Consider the following 19727-nt stretch of genomic DNA (forward strand, 5'->3'; position numbering starts at 1 on the left):
TTCCTTTCTTGGGGCGGTCCTCATGTGAGCCCGTTTCTTTGTAGCGCTTGATGGTTTTTGCCACTGCACTTGGGGACACTTTCGAAGTTTTCCCAATTTTTCGGAATGACTGACCTTCATTTCTTAAAGTAATTATGGCCACTCTTTTTTCTTTACTTCACTGCTTTTTTCTTGCCATAATACAAATTCTAACAGTCTTTTCAGTAGGACTATCAGCTATGTATCCACCAGACTTCTGCATAACACAACTGATGTTCCCAACCCCATTTATAAGGCAAGAAATCCCACTTATTAAACATGACAGGGCACACCTGTGAAGTGAAAACCATTTCCGGTGACTACCTCTTGAAGCTCATGAAGAGAATGCCAAGAGTGTGCAAAGCAGTAATCAAAGCAAAAGGTGGCTACTTTGAAGAACCTAGAATATAAGACATATTTTCAGTTATTTCACATATAATTCCACATGTGTTAATTCATAGTTTTGATGCCTTCAGAGTGAATCTACAATTTTCATAGTCATGAAAATAAAGAAAACTCTTTGAATGAGAAGGTGTGTCCAAACTTTTGGTCTGTACTGTATATCAGGCAAAAAATATCCACTAACATAATTTAATTTATTGATTATGTGTAGCCCACCTGTTACCACAATTTATCTATTGTCATGAGTTTACCACGACAGAGAGGTTCCAGAAGACTACTTGTTAATGTTCATATAATTTTTGACAAATTTTTATATATTTTTTGTTGGTGGAGAAAAAAAAGTTTAATTGATAATTTATATTTGGTCTATGGGCTGTGATAATTGTGCCAGTACCAAACCTTCTATTTTTTAATGGTGAATCATTTAAAAAAAAATCAAATAAGTTGGAATAAAAAAGAGATTAAACCAGCAATCGCTTGTATAATGCTTTGCAGTATTTTCTATTCCAAAGTAACATAGGCTGTCAGTGTTAAAGCCCCTTTACATTTAGCGATGCACCAGCGATCCCGACAACGATACGACCCGGTCAGGATCGCAGGTGCATCGCTAAATGGTCGCTAGTGAGCTGCCACACAGGCAGATCTCACAGCGATGTAGCGACGCAGCAGCGGTCGTTACTTACCTTTCAGACGCGGCGATCCTGACGTCCTCCCTCCCGCGTCCACGTGTCGCTCATCGGCGCCAGCAGGAAGCCCCAGCAGGAAGCGCCCGACGAGAAATGGAACTGCCCGATCTCGCGCGATCAGCGACAGACAGCGGGGGAGCCGGTCGGAGGTATCATACATAGCGATATCGCTAGCAATATCGCTGCTGTGTCACAAAATCGGTGACGCTTTATGTGTAAAGGCCCCTTTACACTGACAGGCAACCTTTTAGGCAATGGCCTCTGGAATGGCCTAATAGGCACATATTGAATATAGATCATGCAGCCATTGTTATTCCCCTGGCTTGCATGAAAACCCTTTGGCACCCTGCAGTTATATCACAGTGGGAGGATAAATTGACAGAGGGAGTCCCTCTGTCAAACACTTTAAATGCCAGCAGTAGATAAACCAGTCTCTCAGAGTACACTTTTGCATTTCTTTGCAGTTTTTAATCAAATCTTTGGACAGATCAAAAAAGTTTTCTATTTAAATTTCTCTTTTAAGATCCACTTCATGGCTGAACTAGCCCTACTTATAAGTTGCTTAGAACCTGCTGACTTAAAAGTAATTGGTCAACTATCTAATATGGTCCAAGGCTTCCTGACTCTCCAAATTTTGAGTATATTAGAATCGACCATGTTGGATTCCAACATTCCCAATTAACCTTAGATACCCAATAGACAGCTGGGCAGGACTGGGGACATCTTTGGTTTTGAACAAAAGGTCAATAGATCAAGTGTGATGGTCTTCAAAGATCTTCACTTCCTCTCAGATGCATGCAAGCATGTTAGTGATATAGGACCTGTGAATATCTGCGCAAACTTCAGACATGATTTTGACGTTGGCAGAATAGACTCTAGAAGATGAATGCTACAGCTTAAAGTGTTCCTACCGATGGCAGAAAAACTACCTATGATGGTTCTGCTGTCAGCAAATCCAACAGTGATCCTCTCTACCCTCATACAGATTCTTAAAGATCAATATCTTGGAGGCCCACCACATTCTGCACTTTTTGGTTCAACTTGTACAAAACTCATCGATCTTAGATTTGTCTCGTGCTATAGTGTAAGAGGGTGGCAGTGCTATGGACAGTAGAGACAAGCTGCCCCTTTAAGAGACAGCACCCCCTTTGGTTAGATCAGTGGGACATTCTGCGCTTCCCTGCTGTAAAGGCTGTTTGGTTTCATCTTCCAGAGTACAGAGGGGAGGGGCTGCTTTTCTGTGGTAGGAGAGACCCGAGATTTCTGCAGGAAGGAGGTGTGCCTGCGTGAGCTGTGAGGAAAAGATCGTTTAGTCTGCGACTGTGACTTTGTAAACTATTCTGGGGATTAAAAGGTGGCTTTCCTGTCTTGCCGTGAGTAGCCAAGAAGAAAGGACAAGAAAGGGATCCAGAGGAGGAATCCATCGTTCCTAGGAGCATCATTGAACTTGCACACACGGGAAACAGAGCTTCCAGGAAGAAGTGCGCACCTTCTTGCAAAGCTTCAGGGGCCCCCGGGAATGGACTGAGATACCAACTACTGTGAGTGTTAACCCCGTGTGCGCACATGTTTAGGGCTTAGGATAGGCTCCAATAAACAGAGCACAGTAGCCGTGCGGCTGGAGTAGTAGCGGCCAGATAGATTATAGTTAGAGTAGCAGCATACTGTACTTTATTGTATTGTTTTGTCTTTTGCAAAATACACTGAACTGTAGTAGTTTGTGCTCCGTGCCATTTGTGCGGCCCAGCTAGAGAATATCACTTTTGTAAATTGTTTTATGTCATTGCATACCCCTGTTTACACTTTCCAAACACTGCATTCCTTGCCTGTAAATAAATTAACCCTTTGTTGCTTGCATCTCATCTTGTGTACCATAGTCTCCCTGCATTGTGGTAGTCCCCCGGTCATCTCTTCAAGTGGCGCTGCAAGCAGGGTTACTGTCACCAAGATGCAGGCAGCAACGGCGAGAATGCTAGTGTTAGTGGGGATGCTGTGGGCATTGGTGGAACCCCTGCAAGGACACTCCCTATGGGCACCATATTTAGTGTGCTTCCAAAATTTGACGGCAATAATATGCCCCTGTGTGATTGGGTGTCCCAGCTGCAAAGCACCCTGAAGATTTATAACATCAGCACAGACCTTGAAGTGGACATTGCTTTGACTACCTTGGAGGGAGAGGCCCATAAAAACATCTGTCTACAGTCTGAATTCGCCCGTAGTACCCTGAATGAGTTAATGAAATTCCTGGAAGAGATCTACGGCGAGACTGCTAGCGTGGGACAGCTTCGCGTCAAATTTTTCTCTAGATTGCAGCAGGAAGAAGAAGGGATCTCTCAGTATGCGACAGCACTGCAAGAAGTGTTGACAGAAGTGCAGAGGAAAGAGACAGATGGGCTCGGTGGCATGGGCTCAAAAGACCGGACACTCCGAGATCAATTCATTCTGGGACTGCATAGCACATCCTTGAGGAGAGCACTGTCAGAACGGGTCCGTGCAGATCCGGCTCTTTCATTCTGTCAAATCCTGGCAGAAGCAGTGGCCCGAAGCAAGGAAGACAGTTACGCGTCTGGTGTGATGCGTGTCCAGGGTGTCCCAAGAAGAGACCCAGAATCATCAGGAGGCGCTGGTCCAGGTAGTGCACGACTTGCAGCGGTCTCTTGTCAGTATGCAAGATAAATTAACCCTGATGGAGCAAAGAATGGGAGAACAACAGTCTGACTCAACGCACTCATATAACCATCCTTCAGCCCGACCTTTAAGGGGTCAGTGGGTGCAAGCTCCCCCCACCATGCATCAGAGGCACGAAGACAGGCTCGGGGTGCCCCTCGGAGAAGAGGAAGCATCCAATGCTGGGAATGTGGAGTACAAGGGCACCTTGCCAGGGACTGCCGGAATTATGCTCAAAGCCAGCAACAGCCGCCGTTAAACTACCAACCCCCACAGTAACGCGGCACTCTGTGAGGGAAGCAAGAAGAGAGGCCGCTCCTTATCATAATGAACATTTGATTGCTGGGAGTTCCATCCTGAGTGCTGAATTTGAGGGCGTTCCAGTGGATTGCTTGATAGATACCGATTCACAAGTGACAACAATGCCAGAATCATATATCAAACAGCATTTGCTGCCAATCAACAGCCCATCCCGGTCACAGGGATTGTGTGGATGAATATTCGAATCTGTGGGCAAGAAGTAGGAAAGAAAGGGATCCTGCTAGTCCCTGAGCCCATCAAAGAAGATGTGCCTGTAGTACTTGGAATGAATATCCTACGAGAACTCGATCAGATAATGTTCACCAAACGGGGACCCAGTTATTATAAGAAGGCTGCCACACACAAGCCTACTCAAGAAGCCCTTCAGCAATTGATCCGCGTCTGTGGGATGCAGAAGAGTGTGCCGTCTTATCAGACGGTAGGGGTCATCAGGGCCCCTGGGAAGGAGTCTGTAATCCTGCCTCCTGAGCGAGAAAGTATATTACACCTTCCAGTGGGGGACTCATCGCAACCTTGACGGGCTGGAGGTGATAGTTCAGCCTGTGGTAGGCGGCGGAGCGGACCAAAAAGTCATGATAGCTCGTACGATAGCTGTGGTCCAGCGAGGACACGTCCCCAGAAGAGCTTTGAACGTGGGCCCCGGGGAAGTCACCTTGACACGGGGGACAGATCTGGCCCGGGTGTACCTACACAAGGGCAAAGTGGTGAGTCAGAAAGAGATGTCTTTATTGCCGATCGAAGGGGCGGGGTGGACCCTGGCAGTCGCTGTGGGGCCTGAAGAGAAGCCATCCCCGGAGTGGAATGGGCGAATCATCCTTGACCAGATGGAAGTGGATGTGAAGACTCTTGGCTCTGAGCATGTGCGGGCAATAGAAGCTATGCTGTGGGAAAATCAGACCGCATTCGCCCGTCACGCCAAAGATTTTGGCTGTACCGCAGTGATCACACACGAGATACCGACCGGGGACGCTCACCCAATTCGAGAACGATAGCGGCAAATCCCACCCAAGATGTACCAAGAGGTGAAGACATTACTGAGGCAGATGCTGGATTCAGGAGTAGTGCAGGAGTAGTCAGAGCCCTTTGGCGGCACCGGTGGTGCTCGTCAAAAAGGATGGGACCATCCGGTTCTGTGTAGATTACAGGAAACTCAATGCCATCTCTGTGCGAGACTCATATCCGTTACCCCGCATCGAGGAATCCTTGACAGCATTGGGGAAAGCCAAGTACTTCTCCACCTTGGACCTAGCAAGCGGATACTGGCAAGTGGCCGTGGCCAAGAAAGACAAGGAAAAAACTGCCTTCATCCTCCCTATGGGATTGTTCAAGTTTAACTGGATGCCCTTCAGGCTTTCCAATGCCCCGGGCACGTTTCAACGGCTGATGGAAAAGTGTTTGGGAGAATTAAACTTTGAGACTACCCTGATCTACCTGGATGACATCATTGTGTTCTCTGCCTTGTTCGAAGACCATCTTGAATGGCTTGGACAGGTACTCGGAAGACTGCGGGCTCATAACCTGAAGGTGAAGCCAAAGAAGTGCCTCCTCTTCAAGAGAGAGATCGAGTACCTAGGCCACATATTGTCACAAGACGGAGTTCTGCCTACACCAGAAAACTGGTTGCTATCCAGAAGTAGCCAGTTCCTCGAACCATGCGTGAACTTCAGGTCTTCCTTGGACTCGCTGGGTAATATCGACGGTTTGTCAAAGATTTAGCAAAGGTGGCAGGTCCTCTGAATGAACTGCTGAGGGGGACAGCCGGAGTGCCGAAGACCCAATGCATCCCCTGTGACCAGAGGCAAGATAAGGCCTTCCAGGCTATAAAGAATGCTCTTACTTCAGCCCTGATTTTGGCCTACGCAGATTTCGATCAACCGTTCCTGTTGTACACAGAAGGTAGCCTTCATGGACTCAGTGCAGTACTTTGCCAAATACATGATGGACATGAGAGAGTCATTGGGTATGCCAGTAGGTCCCTGCGAGACAGTGAAAGAAACCCTCATATTACACCTCTTTCCGGTTAGAGCTCTTGGCCCTCGTGTGGGCCATGACAGAGAAGTTTGCAGGTTTCCTGGCAGGGACCAAGATTCAAGTTCGAACAGACAATAATCCCCTGGCCCACCTTGAGAATGCTAAATTGGGGGCCTTAGAACAACAGTGGGTGGCTCGCCTGGCCAAGTTTGACTTTACCATCCGTTATCGCTCTGCTACTGAAAATACGAATGCTGATGGCCTGTCACGAGTAACGGTGTAAACTCCAGTGGGGGATCTCGAAGAACAACTCAAAGAGGAAGAAACCCCAGACATCCGTAAGTTCAAGACCCCAGTGGTTGCGGTCCAGTCGAGTAGGGAGGCCTGCGCACTACCCCAATCTCTGGGGAGAACCAATGAAGAGTGGGGAAATGTTCAAGATGAAGATGGAGGGCTGAGACAGATGAAATGCTGGGTAGCGCAGAAGCCAGGCAAACAAGAGAGAGATAGTTTGGATGCTGAGATGAAGAGTGTCTTACACCAGTGGGATAGGCTGGAGGTGCGAGAATCGGTGCTATATCGCAAGAGGCAACAGCCGAAAGATACTGAAGTAAAGTGACAAGTGGTCATCCCAGGAGGAATGGCCCAGGAAATGGCTAAAGATGTCCACGAATTCGGAGCCCACTTCGGGTCCACAAAGACCTACCAGTGGTTACAGCGGCACGTGTACTGCCCATGGTTGGAGTCCGTGGTAGAAGAGGTTTGCCGGCAATGTCGGGTATGCGACCTCATTAAGAGTACTGAACAAAGGGAAACCATCCAGACCATATATACTAAGGAATCGCTAGAAGTCCTGATGATCGACTATCTCCTTGTGGGACACTCAGCCCGGGGGCCACAGTACTGTTTGGTGATGACCGACCATTTCTCCAAGTTCGCGGTAGTCACCCCGACTATAGATCAGACTGCCGAGTCGGCGGCACGGGCCATCTGTCAAGACTTCATCCGAGTGTATGGGTGCCCAAAGCGCATCCACTCTGACCAAGGTGCATGTTGGCAAGGTGATGGAAGAACTGTACCGTTTGTATGGCATCAAGCGGTCCTGGACCACCCCTTACCATCCTCAAGGCAACGGAGCATGTGAACGCTTCAACCGGACCTTACTTCAAATGCTGAGGACGTTGTAAGAGGACAAGAAGGCATGCTGGCCAGATTTCCTGCCAGAGTTGGTCTGGACCTACAACAATCGGGTCCATTCCACTACGGGTTACACCCCCTATCTGCTGCTGTTTGGGAGAGCAGGACGAGAGATCATTGAATTGAAGTTGGAACAGCCAGAGGAGCTGATGGAGTGAAAAGTCACTTCATAGGTGCAAGAACATCGGAAACGACTGCAAACAATACGGCGGTTAGTGGGTCAGCAGCTACAGGAGAAAGAACATACGGGTCGTAAACCAATTCAAGAGATACCGCTCCGGACCGAGTATTAGTCAGAGAGAAACGCCCCAAGGGTAAACTAAGCGAGAGATGGGAAGTACAGCCTTACAAAGTCATCGTGCGAGTGTATGCTGACGGTCCGGTCTACAAGGTGTAGGTTGAGAATGGGGCGTCCGCCCCTAGAGTGCTCCACAGGAATATGCTACGGCCATGCCGGTCCGAGGCCCGTCCTGTACCAGTGCCGCTTGAGGGTGATGCTCCATCTCCTGAACCTGTCTTGCCTGCTGGTGAAATCAATGATGAATGGTGGATTGGTCCTGACACCGTGGGGGTCCCTCAGCCGAACAGAGATGGTAATCTTCTGGAGGTACCACTGCTGCCACGTTATGAAGAGTCCAGACAAGAGCCTACTACAACTCCTGCAGCAAGTATTCCTCTGGAGGATAGTCAAGACATCCGGAGATCCCAGAGGTCTACTGTAGGGGTTTCACCAGCCCGATACATAGAATAGTCTTCTTTCTCCGCTTGTATTTTCTCCCCTATAGGTGCTGTTCTGCATTGCAAGTGTCTCTATTCCACTGCAACCTTGATGCTGTGATGGTCGAGGATGACCATCTTTAAGTAGGGAGGCATGTAAGGGGGTGGCAGTGCTATGGACAGTAGAGACAAGCTGCCCCTTTAAGAGACAGCACCCCCTTGGTTAAATCAGTGGGACATTCTGCGCTTCCCTGCTGTAAAGGCTTTTTGGTTTCATCTGCCAGACTACACAGGGGAGGGGCTGCTTTTCTGTGTGTAGGGGAGACCCGAGATTTCTGCAGGAAGCAGGCGTTCCTGCGTGAGCTGTGAGGAAAAGAACATTTAGTCTGCGACTGTGACTTTGTAAACTATTCTGGGGATTAAAAGGTGGCTTTCCTGTCTTGACGTGAGTAGCCACGAAGAAAGGACAAGAAAGGGATCCAGAGGAGGAATCCATCGTTCCTGGAGCATCATTGTGTCACGATCCATGCTGGATTGTGACAGATAAAAGCACATGTAACTTTTTTTTCCTTTAAGCTGTTTGCTTAAAGTTAGTTTTGCCCCCGGTGGCCATGAAGGTCATTACACAGTGGTGTCTTTAGTTCTAGTTTTAACCCCGGTGGTGGCTAGTATTATTACACGGGAATCACTCCTTTATAGGCTCTTGCCTATAAAGGAGAGTCAGGTGGTCTCACTCACTGTTGGTGATATTGGTCATTTCCAACCATCCTTGATGGAGGAAGGAGCTAGAGAAGAGTTCCTTGCAGCTCAGTCAGAGTCCTGGTGTAGAAGTTCCTTGACAGTGAGGAGTTCCTTGCAGCTCTGACAAAGCTTTGGTGAAGTAGCAGCTATTCAGGAGGAAAGCTGCATTCAGGTGCTGGACTCTGTTGCTGGGAGCAATAGCAACAGAGCAAAGCTAAGTGGTTTTTCCCTGTTTGTAACTTTCCTTATGTGTGTTTTAGTGCAGTGGTGGGATTAGTTTCTGCACCGTCCAATTCATTAGAAAGGGATAGGTGCAGGACGAGCTAGGGTTTTTAGGTATCCTGCTCGTCGCTAGGTGCGGAACCTGCCTAGGGACCGTCAGGAGTGTAGAGACACTGACTCAGGGGAGTGCAGGAGGTCTCCACGTCCCGTTCCCTATTGCAGGACCCTCCATTGTATCGGTTTCCCTGGTGTTTCCCTTATCTCTGTAAATTCGCCCTGCTGGAGGCGGTGTATCCAGATACACGTGTAACTATTGAAATTCGCCTGCTGGAGGCGGTGTATCCAGCTGCATGTTTCATTGTTTAAATTCACCCTGCTGGAGGCGGTGTATCCATGGTCACGGGTGTCATAGAAATTCACCCTGCTGGAGGCGGAGTATACAGTCACCCGTGACATCACACATTGAACTTGCACACAAGGAAAACAGAGCTTCCAGGAAGAAGTGCGCACCTTCTTGCAAAGCTTCAGGGGCCCCTGGGAAAGGACTGAAATACCAACTACTGTGAGTGTTAACCCCGTGTGCGCACATGTTTAGGGCTTAGGATTGGCTGCAATAGACAGAGCACGGTAGCCGTGCGGCTGGAGTAGCAGCGGCCAGATAGATTATATTTAGAGTAGCAGCATACTGTACTTTATTGTATTGTTTTGCCTTTTGCAAAATACACTGAACTGTAATAGTTGGTGCTCCGTGCCATTTGTATGGCCCAGCTAGAGAATATCCCTTTTGTAAATTGTTTTATGTCATTGCATACCCCTGTTTACACTTTCCTAACACTGCATTCCTTGCCTGTAAATAAATTAACCCTTTGTTGCTTGCACCTCATCTTGTGTACTGTAGTCTCCCTGCATTGTGGTGGTCCCCCGGCCATCGCTTCAATAGCAGGCATGAAAATGTGATTGTTTTGTATTCAGGGTCCTACTTATGACCATATTGTACATTTGTGTCTTCTGCCTATAGATAATGGTATCCTTGTTAGGAAATCCATACTACTAAACCATCAGCTGTGGAAAGCCAATTCTCTTGGAAGCCTTATGTCATACACAGAGTAAGTAGTATGTTGGGTCAACTCCATAGTATTCCCTACATACAGTGGGGAAAATAAGTTGCAAGTTTTCCCCCCTACAAAGAATGGAGAGGTCTGTAATTTTTATCGTAGGTACATTTCAACTGCAAGACAGCATCTAAAAATAAAAAAATAAAAAAAATCAGAAAATCACATTGTATGATTTTTAAATAATTAAATTGCATTTTATTGCATGAAATAAGTATTTGATCACCTACCAACCAGCAAGATTTCTGGCTCTCACAGATCTGTTAGTTTTTGTTTAAGAAGCCCTCCTACTCTGCACCCATTACCTGTATTAATTGCACCTGTTTTAGCTTGTTATCTGTATAAAAGACACCTGTCCACACACTCAATCACACTCCATCCTCTCCACCATGGCCAAGACCAAAGAGCAGTCTAAGGACACCTGACAAAATAGTAGACCTGCACAAGGCTGGGATGGGCTACAGGACAATAGTCAAGCAGAGTGATGAGAAGGCAACAACTGTTAGCACAATTATTAGAAAATGGAAGAAACACAAAATGACTGTCAATTTTCCGCAATCTGGGGCTTCATGCAAGATCTCGCCTCGTGGGGTAAGGATGATTCTGAGAGAGGTCAGGAATCAGCCCAGAACTACACAGGAGGACCTGGTCAATGAGCTGAAGAGAGCTAGGACCACAGTCTCAAACATTACCACTAGTAACATACTACGCTGTCATGGATTACAATCTTACAGGGCATGCAACAAAGTACTCATGCTCACGTCAGTACATGTCCAGGCCTGTTTAAAGTTTGCCATTGACCATCTGGATAATCAAGAGGAGGCATGGGAGAAGGTCATGTACTCAGAGGACACCAAATAGAACTTTTTGGTATCAACTCCACTCACAGTGTTTGGAGGAAGAAGAAGGATAACTACAACACCAACAATACCATCTCAATCATGAAGCACGGTGGGGGAAACATCATACCTTGGGGGCGCGTTTCTGCAAAGCGGAATGGATGACTGCAGCATATTGAAGGATGGATGGATGGGCTCATGTATCGCGAGATTTTGGCCAACAATCTCCTCTCTTCAGTAAGAACATTGAAGATGGTTCGTGACTGGATCTTCCAGCATGAAAATGACTCGAAACACACAGCCAGGGCAACTAAGGAGTGGCTCCATAAGAAGCATTTCAAGGTCCTGGAGTGGCCTAGCCAGACTCCAGACCTGAATTCAATAGAAAATAATTGGAGGGAGCTGAAACTCAATGTTGCACAGTGACAGCCCCGAAACTTGAAAGATCTGAAGAAGATTTGTATGGAGGAATGGGCCAAAATCCCTGCTGCAGTGTGTGCAAACTGTTAGGAGTGGCAGAAGGCACTAAATAAAAAATATAAATAAAGTGCCTTCGCCGCTCCGGGTCCTCCGTGCGGAGGATGGAAAAACTGCAGCTAGTAGATGCAGAGCACTATGGCGGTAATGTGCACAGGGTTTAACTGCACCCAATGTGCACTGAAGCAAGCTCTGTTACACTCACAGAGCTGCAGGCAAAAAGCATGCACAAAACGCTGAGTCTGTTCAGGGTCACAGAGCCTCAGCGATGCAGACACGGTATTCAGGGTCACAGGAGTAGCCTTAAACAACAGGACTACTCCGTCTAGACCTACCATTAAATAAGGTGCGTGGAGACGCAACAGCGGACGCCGAGATAAGCTGCAACTGCAGCGCGGCAAGAACTGAGCCGCAGGTAAAGCGCTGCAATAACACTGTCGCAATGCAGACGCTAGGCTGCTGAGCAAGATGGAGCTAGGCGCGCTGGCGCTGGGGCTACTACTGGCAGGAACCAATCACTCACACAAACGTATTATCAGAGGGAAGGGGTTTCTTAATAAGTCATTCACCAGTCCAAGCATCCATCATCAAATATACAGCAGCAAGTATGAAGTATACTAGCGCATGGCGGAACAGCCATGTGCACTTTTTATACCAAACGGGACCTTCCGGAAATCTCCAAGGCTCCAAGAGGAGCCAATAGGATTTGACACAGGACCTGAGCACCTGACCCCCGAACTCGTGGGAGTTCGTCCCATGAGCATGCTCAGTTAAGGGAACAAAGGACTTAGCCTCTGGAGAGAGTTGCCGCAAGGCACTCTCCTCTGCAATCTCCTCTGCAGCAGCTGAAGCGCAGGAGACTGCAGAATGTAAGGGTCTAGATTTCAACATAGGAGAGGCAGAAATCTGACTCCTAACACAAACTTGGTCAAGAACTACAGGAAACATCTGACCTCTGTAATGTTATGTAAAAATCATACAATATGATTTTCTGGATTTTTTTTTTAAGATTCTGTCTCTCACAGGTGAAGTGTACCTTTGATAATAATTACAGCCCTCTCCATTCTTTGTATGTGGGAAAACTTGCAAAATTGTCAGTGTATCAAATACTTATTTTCCCCACTGCAACTTCTACTTAAAACAGATTCATAAAGATGAAGTCTAATGATACTATCTTGGGTCATGAGAATTGGCTTCTAGAGGTTTTGATCTATCTGATGCATTAGGATGACGTTAGCATGAGGCCATGTGTCCCGTTTCATGAAAACACCCTGAGCTAATACTTATTGTGTGGAGAGGTATGCACGGACGTATTGCAGTTGTACAGGCTGTAGTTGGTATTGAGACCTGTAGATCAATCCCATCAGTACAGCTAACAAGTTATAGTAAGGGCTTCCCTACTGTAACATCAATGAGTGAAATAAATGGGTGTCTGCTTTTATTCAATGCTTCCAATCTCCTGATTAATCCTGTATTTAAGATCTTCTGATGATAAGTGATTTCAGAGTTTCCAACTGCTAGGATCTTCAGCGATCAGATGTAATTTTTGATTAGTATTCGATTTTCCTGCAGTGCCACCACAGGACAAAGAAAGTATTACATACAAGTGCTTCTCACTAGATTAGAATATAATCAAAAATATATAATATAGGAGTTTCACTTTTTGTATTGAAGAACTGAAATAAATTAACTTTTCGATGATATTCTGATATGACTAATTGAAAGAGATCCTGATAGATGACCCCCACAATTACTTTTTCACATTTTCTAAAGCAGACGACCCCTTCTCCAACTTTGTTCCCGCAATGACTATGGCCACGAACTATAGTTGGTGTGTTTGGTGACTGAAACCAAATGAGAATATGCACACAAAAGGCTGTAATGTATGCTGTAATCAAAAGCAAATATATGACAAAAGGGCAGGCGAGGCGGCGGTCCACCTAGTATTCAGAAGTTATAGATTGAAAAATAACCACAAGACAGCATTTGCCTATTGTTTTAAAATAATGAGATGAGGTAAGAGGAGATAAGGTACAGTAAGCCGCAGAGGTCACAAATCAACATACGGGGCTACTGTGTCCCACCCTGTACATTGCTCATAGCCTGCAAGCATCGGAGCAGAAAACAGCTGATCTTGGGAATCATAAATTGTTTAGTTCCTGACAACCCCTTCAAACTGTCTATGAACCATCAATAAGTGTTAGCCAAATGCTCATTGGGGTTAAAGTTATTTCTATTAGATCCGCTTATTACACATGTATGCTCAGTTTGGCCAAGAATGCATGTGTTTTGAATAGACAGAGTAAGTCCCTGTCAGAAACTATAAGGGCATCTTATATCCCATGAGAAGAAATACAATATGCACAATCGTTTTTTTCCCAAACGTCTGCCACTGGAATACATATTAGATCGTCCTCAAGTTCTGCTTCAAGTGACATACATTTAATGTGTATGGGCACCAGTAAAATTATGGCGCCAATATCTGACAAGTTGTGTCTTTTCCAGAACTCCAATAGACAAAAACATTGTAAGCAGAACACATGCTCGGCATCCTCTTTCATTTTTTCTTTACTTAATTGCTGTTACGGTTCCACCCTTCAGTGAGTCTGGTATGCAGTTCCAATCTGGTACAGGGGCGTGCTGAAGCTGTCAGTACTTTCATTGACAGTTCAGTTGTCCAGTCTGGTGAAGGGCCTGCTGAGCTGTCAGTGAGACAGGGAGGATGTTTCCAGGTGTTCATTGTCCCATGTGATTGCCAGGCTACTTAACTGGGCTACTACTCCCAGACCTCTGCCAGACGTACATTCAGCTACGGTGTGGTTTGTCTCTCTGTGCCCTGTGTTCTGTTTGTAGATCTTTCGTTGCCTGACCTTGGACCTCGTTCTGTCTGTTTAACCCCTTCTGCACTGATCCACTATCCTCCTGGTACTCTGACCTCAGAACCTTACCTGACTACGTCTTTGCCTCTTCCTTCTATTTATGATGTACCCTCCTGGCTTCTGATCCCAGACTCTTTAACTATCCCGTCTCACAGCTTGGCTATGAGAAGTTTCTCAGTGTCACAATTTCTACCCTTTTAAGCACTGAATGACAATAGGACCCCATGGTTCCAAAAAGTGGGAAATGTTAGATTCACCCTGGAAGTTCAAAACCCTCGGCAGAAGAGACTGTATGATATCCTACACTTTTCTGCAGGCTAGTAAAGCAATAGTAATAGTTATGTTATAGTGAGGAAATTGCCATAAAGCAATTCTCTGATAGGACAGGACCTTGTGGGGCATTACTTTTGGAAAAAAATGTTTGTCTGAGAAATCCTCAATAAAATGTGGAAGAACCAGTATTTACTGGACAAGGAAAGATAGATAACTCCAGTTGCTATCTTTAAATCTAGAGTTTGTGGTAGGTGAACAAAATCCCTGATACTAGTGCATTCAGCTAATGCCATGTAGTGTAATTATTTAGAGGTAGTAATCACTGAATCTGCTAGGGCAGGACAGTGGGTGCAGGGGATAGCATTTGCACCAAGACCCTGGAGCCTAGAGTGTCTCAAAGATTCCCATATGATTAGATCCATACTATTAAAGGCCTCTTTTAGTTCGTGACCCCAATGTTGATTTTACATTGGGGCCCACAAGCTTCAAGTGATGCCACTGCTGTAGGGTAAAGTCTCTAGTTTAGGAATTGATACCATAAGACATGGGCATCCATAATACCAACTTCATCTTTGCTGTCTGGCATCAAAGGTTTTTTTTATGGAAAAAAATAAGCACAGCTGTATCTGGGCACCATATGACAGCTTATATATTGTTACTATTTCTATTATTTGTGAAAAAATTGATTTCCTATTCAAACAGTTGTTGTATCACTTTCATCGATAGTGGCACTATTTATCTGGACACTGTATGACACTATCTGGTTAGCATTAGACATTATTAATAGGCAAGAGGAGTTATCTTGGCAATTAAAATGGTAGTACCGATTATATGCATTGCCCACAGTTGGGCAAAGTATATGTGGCGCCCCTGAGGCAAAGTCGCCACAGAGGTACTGCACCTTCTCCAAAGGTGTGGTGCCCCACCATCCAGGTAAGTTGGGGACTCCTGACCATGCTCCAACACTCGCACCCCACACAACAGAGTAGTTCAGCAAAACCACATTGCGGCTCCTTGCTTAGAGAGAGAAGCAGAGCACCTTTGGTGGTTCTCTGCTTGGAACACTAAACGTGCTGGGAGGTGGGTGGAGTTGAGAACACATAAAAGAGCGGGATGGTTTAGGATTACAGGTCAGTCCGTAGGTCAGTCAGTAGGAGAGAGCAAGCCACTCGGGGAGGAGTGGGGATCCCTGGAAGAGGGATGGAGGAAGGAGTGCTGCAGCTGCCTCAGTGATCTGAGCCAGCTGGCACAGGAAAGGAAAGAAGGAGAAAGACATTGAACTGAAGCATGAGCTTCCATAGGAGAGAAAGACAAGTACGGAATGAAGGAGTGAAAGGGAACACAGAGGACGTGGGTTAGAGGAAGAACCCTGCCTAGAAGTTCTAAGCGCAAGGCCGGGGCCCGGTCCCCGAGGTTGTATGGACACTAATGGTTCTGCAGCAGACACCGGTGGAGTAGTGGGCTGTAAATGCACTACTCCCATCTAAGACTTGAGGGCACAACAGCAATACGGATAGAGAGCCAGGACTCAGGAGTAGAGAGTCCCCGAAGCAGGCTACAGCTGTCTGCCGTGCAAGTAGAGTTCTTGGGAACATCTGTCAGGAGGAACTCCAGTGTAACTCAGTACTAGGAGATCTTCACACTTAAGGGCGCTATAGAGGATACGTTCAGAAAAGGCACATAAGTTGGCGGAGCGTGGAAGGGAGCATCCCATCTTGCCTGGAGGTTGACTGAGTCCCTGACCCGGAGGACACGGCACAGAAGCGGGCACTACAGACTGTGAGTAAAGCTTTGGAACTACATGCCCTGGTGTCCTCCATTCCTTCCAGCGTCCGTCCGCCTGGTACTGCTACATTCCCTGCGCCAAACACTACACCATCTAAGTGTCTCCACATCTACACTGCCCTGGGACTACAGCCCTGCCTGTGGAGGGCTATAACATCATTGCTGCACCACACCATCTGTCCCGGAGAATCTGTCTGCAGCGTCGGCTTAACACCTCCCTTGCCGAACACCACAGGTGGCGTCACGAACTATTCATCTAACTACATTCCACCATTCAACAGCTTCCTATTACTTGGGCGCCCAGGGCCACGGTCTGTGTCACCGCTGCTGTGACATGTCTCGCCGATACCGGCCCGGTACCGAGTACTCCACGGCCCTGGGAGGGCGACCCATATACTGCGCAAGTGCCAGAGGCCTTTACAATGCGCAAGCGCCGGAGGCCTTTACAATGCACAAGCGCGTAAAAAATACGTGAACGCAGGAAGAAGAACGAAGAAATGCGTAGAGCAAGACAGGGAGGGGGAGAAGGCGAATAAGCCCCACCCATCGGACCGGACCATGACGATTTACATACATCTCAACTGAGATAAAAATGGTATTTATGCATGAAAGGTGCGGGCTCAGAGGGAATCAAAAGTCCTAATAGAATCCTTATGTGACACACAATTGAATGATATCTTTACATGATATCACTAAAAATGTGTGACAGATTCCCTTTAACCTTTGTTTAACTGCTAAATAATAGGAACGGTGTATATAATAGAATGCTGCATAGATCTGTACTTTTGATAGCATCATTACATGCTGTATTTGGATCGCCCGCCAGGGCAGTGGGGTACTCAGTACTGGGCCGGTATCTCAGAGGGAAGTGTCAGTGTAGCGGTGACCCGGTCCGTGGCCATGGGCGTCCATGTAAAAAGGGGTTAAAGCGTGGCTGGTTAAAGTTTATGAGTGGATGATACGTGACGCCACCTGTGGTGCTCGGCAATAAAGGGGTTAAGCCGACGCTGCAAACAGATCCTCTGGGACAGATTGTGTGGTGCAGCAATGATGTTATAGCCCTCCACAGGCAGGTCTGCAGTCCCAGGGCAGAGTAGATGAAGAGGATAGGTGTTGGGGAAGAGGGTGTAGTGTCTGGCACAGAGATGTAGCAGTGCTGGAGAGTTTGCAGGAAGAAGGCAAGGACACAATAGGGTGCAGTTTCCTTTACCTTTACTTTGCTTGGTAAATGCAGTCCAGAATTCCAGATTACAGATGGAACAGAGGCTGGCCAGCCTGGAAGCAACTAAGGAATCTCTCTATCAGATGGGTTGTGTAGTCTCCTTGCTAGCGCTTAACTTAGGTACTTGCAGTACTGTATTACACTGAAGTTCCACTTGCTTGTTCTCATTTAGAACTCCCTCGTATGGCAGACAGCTGTAGCCTTCTTCTTCTTCTGGCTCACCAGTTGCTGTTGTGCCTCCGAGTCTTATATGGGAACAGAGCATTTACAGCTTCCTATTCCTCCGGTTTCTGCTGCAGGAACATCAGTATCCATACAACCTGGAGCTCCAGATCATGCGCTATAGCTAGAAGTGAGCACTCAACTCTGCTCAATCTTCCAGCTCCTCTCCTCCACGTCCACACACGTTTACCTCCTCACATGAACTCCTAATTTCCCCTTCCCGGCCCCCAGAGAGTAGCTCTTCCCCCAATTTTGGTTCAGAGCTCCCTCTGCAGGCCTGGAATGAGAACTGTGGTGTGTTGTGATTAACTGACAGAGAGACCCTTCATTGCTTCCAAGCATGACATCACACTCCCTAGGAGGAAGGTAATGCCACTGTGGCGACCATACTCCTGGGGGCGCCACATTCCCCCCTAGTGCAATTCAGTACACCCGGACTGAAGAAAACATGCAAAACATATTAACAAATTGTAACTGTAACAAGATTTCAAAAATGAAAAATTACAAAAACCAAAGCTCAAAAATAGTCCCTGTGACGATTAGTCCATGCGTCAATGTCCATGGTCCAATTCCTGAGCAAATTGGTAACTATATACAAGATAGTTTTGGCCACACATAGTCCTATGGCCCAGTTGTCCATCAAAAACAAACTGATATTTCCAAAAGGTTCTTACAGAGTCTCTGTAGGCACATAAGCTTGAAAAGGTTGCATATTTACATTTTAACATTTACATTAGTTATTTATATATGAAACCTTAGGGGTGGTATACCCTGGGTACTACGGACAGACCTATGTAGCACTGGTGTTGTTGGGGACCTTACTGGATGCCTTGTGTTAACTACTGGTGTAGTGTGTGTTGTACTGGCTACACTACTGGTGGTTCTGCGTAGCACAGGAATACTAGATTTCCTAGGACCACTTCTACTCACTGTGGGCATGACAGATTCACCACTGGCAGGGTGAGAATTCTCTTGCTCCACTGCTGGTGTAGCATCCGCTGCTTGTACTTGCTGGTTTTCAGGGTTATCTTGAGTCACTTCTTGCACTACCAGTTGGGGAAAGGTCAAAACTGGCACCACTATGGCTTGATTCGCTCTAGTCCAATTTGCAGGGAATTCTCCGAGTACAGTGCTGACCTTTTCTTCTTCTTCCTCTATGGGCTGAAGGTTGTTATGCTCTTCCATTCTGTCTTTTAGTTGGTCAGGGCACAGTTTCAGATGATCCCTCGATACTGCTGATCAGGTTTCTCCTCCATCCTTACTGATAAGGCACACATTGGTGTTGTCAAAGTTTGATGGTAGGACGGTGTAGGGTTCAGCTTCACATTGGTCATCCAATTTATGCATCCTCCTTTTCCTTTTTAGGACTTGTTCTCCTGGTGACAAGGGAACTGCAGGTGCATGTTGATTGTAGTTCTTCTGCTTTTGTGTCGCCTGAGCTAGACTCTTTTCTACACACTCTTGTGCTCTTCGGTATTGCTGCTGACGCTCTGTGTCCCAGTCAGCATCTGGTGATGTCACCTCAGGGGTAAGGACTCCCATATCCAAATCAATAGGCAGCTTGCCAGGCCTCGCTCTCATTAGGTAGGCTGGAGTGCAGTTGGTGGAATTCACAGGAATGTGATTGTAGAGGTCGACCAGATCTGCCAGCTTCTCTGGCCACAGATTCCTCTCTTCCAAAGGCAAGGTCTTCAGTAGATCGATCACCACTTGATTCATCTTTTCACACATGCCATTGGTCTGTGGATGGTACGGTGTTGTCCTGATCTTCTTGCAACCATACAAGTTACAGAATTCCTGGAACACTTCTGCCTCAAAGGCTGGACCTTGATCTGTAAGCACTCGCTCGTGATATCCGTGTGGTCGACAAAAGTGCTGTTGGAATGCTCTGGCTGCTGTCCTGGCTGTTTGATCCTTGACAGGCACGACTACCAGGAATCTCGAGTAGTGGTCAACGATGGTAAGAGCATAAATGT

The 19727-nt window shown here is 46.7% G+C and overlaps 1 protein-coding gene across 2 annotated transcripts in view; it reads left to right on the forward strand.

Moving 5' to 3' along the window:
- CAPN12 (calpain 12) overlaps window positions 1-19727 on the forward strand; it is a 104192-nt gene that overhangs the window by 10881 nt on the left and 73584 nt on the right. Inside the window, exons 1-2 of one of the 2 annotated variants that reach the window (XM_073549056.1) lie at window positions 9432-9504; window positions 9961-10048. The exons of the other annotated variant lie outside the window; for it this stretch is intronic. The gene's annotated coding sequence lies outside the window, so the exon portion shown is untranslated. Of the gene's footprint in view, window positions 1-9431; window positions 9505-9960; window positions 10049-19727 lie in introns of those variants that run through there. 2 annotated transcript variants of the gene reach the window in all.

The sequence above is a fragment of the Dendrobates tinctorius genome, unplaced genomic scaffold (genome assembly GCF_039654945.1).
Source record: "Dendrobates tinctorius isolate UK_male_01 unplaced genomic scaffold, ASM3965494v1 ptg000158l, whole genome shotgun sequence".
Lineage (NCBI taxonomy): Eukaryota > Metazoa > Chordata > Amphibia > Anura > Dendrobatidae > Dendrobates > Dendrobates tinctorius.